Here is a 2,796-nt window from a genome sequence, read left to right as displayed (position 1 = left end):
CTTAATACATGAAGAGGTGCTTAGTCTGACTGCACCTTTATATGCCATGTTTCATTGCTACTCATGGGAGACCTGCCCTTTCCTGAAAAGAAACAGAGAAGGAATGGTTGTGAGGGGCAACAGGGAAAGGGGAGGGACTGGGTGGAGAAGAGCAAGGGAAATCTACTGCCAGGGTGTAAAATAAATTTATTTAATTTAAAAAATAAAAATAAATACATCATATTTAAAGCCAGGTGTGAGCTGAGCATAAAAGGAGGCAGGAAGTTTGCAGGCAGGTGCGTGGGCAAAGACCAAAGGTCAACCTGAGGTGTTGTTTTTCAGAAGCCATTCAGCTTGCCATTGTCCACCTTGTCCTCTGTGGCAGTCTCTCACTGGCACCTGGGTCACCAACTCAGCTAGACTGGCTAGCCAGCTAGCTCCAGAGAAGACTGTCTCCCTCTTCTGAGGGCAAGGACAACCAGCACAAACTACCACACCCAGGCTTTACGTAGTTTCTGGGGATCACATTCAGGGCTTCATTCTCAAAACCAAGAACATTTTACCAACTACTACAGCTCCTCAGGTCCAAGGTATTCTTCATAAGAAAAGCTATTAAGATTGTGTGTTTTTGTAGGGTGAGTTGCATGCTCCTGAAACTGTGTTAAACTCTAACTCCAGAACTTAGGGTTGTGTAGTTATTCAGCATAACTGGGATAAGTTCCTGATAAAAGTAACAAGAGAGATGAGTTAGTTAATTATTTTAGCTTCCTAAACCAGTGTTCGCACTTACTTGGCCCATGTGAGCTGAGCGCAGGGCGCAGTGGCGGCAGAGAGCAGAGCGTAGCAGACACCGCTGCACACACATTGCAGCGGCCAAGGAGCAGAGGCCGTCTATGAGGTATGTCCATGGGTTAGAGCCATCAAGAGCCACTGTCCTATGTCCAGAAGTTTCCAGAAAAAACCAAGGCTGGAGAGAAGAGCAAACAAGAATTCAAAACATGAGTCTATGTGGGACATTTCAGATTCAAAGCACAATACGGATTTTTGCAGATGTAACCAAGATGAGTTCATGAGATTAGAGTGGGCTCTAAACTGGTGACTTTCCTATGCAAAGTGAAAAAAGACACCCAGGAGGGTTTGACGGGAAGACCGGCTGAAGACGCTGTGATGGTGAGTCCACAAACCAAGGGACATCTGGGATTGCCACCCAGCATCTGACGCTAAGAGGAAGGTGCATACTCTCTAAGAGTTCATTTTACCCAACCCTGACAGGACCTGGATTTTAGACTCTTACAACCCCAGTCTGTGAGACAGTACATTTGTTTTACTCCACCAAGTTTGTTCCAGCGGCCCTAGGAAACTCCGTCTCTTGCTTCCTCCCCTCTGCCCACTCCACCCCACAACAGGACTGCTAGAGATTAAATTGCCCGATATCCTTCAGTAATAAAGAAGAGGAAAACACGAGTTAACCTGCTTCAGATGTGCACAGATGTAACAGGCAGGCAAGGCTGTTAGCTGCTTTACAAAACAAGTAAGTGAAGGAGACAGAACAACACTGTCTCACACACCTAGCTTAAGAAACTAAGGAGCGAATACAGGAAGTTCACAAAAAGGGGGAGGGCTCCCCTGAAGCGAATACTTGTGTTAAGTAGAAAACAAAGATTTCAGACATCCACGGCATTACCCCCTTTTCACCTAAAATAACAACGGCCCAGTGCCCATGGCCTCGAATTTCACCAGTCTTCCACGACAAGCAGGAGCACCAACAGCTTCATCCAGAGACCTTTGTGCCGAAGCAGCCGCTCGTCAACGGCTTCACCCAGAGGTCTTTGCGCTCGAATGTAACGTCCACCAACTGCTTTATGCAGAGACCGACTGTTGCTGCCTTGTGCAATGCCCGCCCACTTCTTTACCCAGAGGCCTTTGGGCCCCAGTCAACAGCAGGAACAGAAGCTTGTAGTGCCTATTTCTCCCAGATGCCATTGCGGAGAAAGACTAACGTTATCACTTCCACCAGAAATGCACTCCAACTTGAGGTGGCAGCGAGCACACGGCGAGCACACAGCGAGCACACGGGGAGCACACAGCGAGCACACGGGGAGCACACAGCGAGCACACGGGGAGCACACAGCGAGCACACGGGGAGCACACAGCGAGCACACAGCGAGCAAGAGGAATTGCAGTGATGGCTTCCTGAAAACCTTCAGTGACTTGGAATAAAGTTCATGCCCCATCAAGAGCTGTGTGTTCCGATGTTCTCCAGAATTCCAGATGTGCCAACTGCACAGCTGTTTAGGTTCTAGGAAGGAGAGAATTCGCTCATTTGTGGTAGAAAGTGAAATGTCGGCAATCTAGCACAGAAAATGAAGTCTAAAGTTCCAACAGCGTCGCTGAATAAGTGCTGGGCACAGATAAGCAGTTGAACACATGTGCTGTGCCCAGTCAGCGCTTTCTTCGGAAGAAAACCTAGTTTATCGAAAGCGGAGTTCCCAAACTGTTCAGTATAGTCTTTATTCTCAGAAAGGTTTGGAAGATCCAGACACCATGGTTCTCGATTATCACCATAAATAAATCGTGGTTTGGGATACAAACACTTGGAGATAAAGATTGCTGTCACAGCATATTCTCCGACATCTGTGGGACCTGAATCCTGGGGTGACATTCTGGGTTGTCCACTAAGCAGCTATAGGGACACAGACAAGGTAACTGTGCTATATTGTCTGGTTCTTCTTTATAATGTCTAAATGTAACCTACCTCCAGTGACATTACCATATGCACAGTGCTTAGAATAATGCCTCATGCCTGTATGGTAGGCC

The sequence above is a fragment of the Microtus ochrogaster genome, unplaced genomic scaffold (assembly GCF_000317375.1).
Source record: "Microtus ochrogaster isolate Prairie Vole_2 unplaced genomic scaffold, MicOch1.0 UNK100, whole genome shotgun sequence".
Classification (NCBI taxonomy): domain Eukaryota; kingdom Metazoa; phylum Chordata; class Mammalia; order Rodentia; family Cricetidae; genus Microtus; species Microtus ochrogaster.
This window is presented reverse-complemented; position numbering follows the sequence as displayed.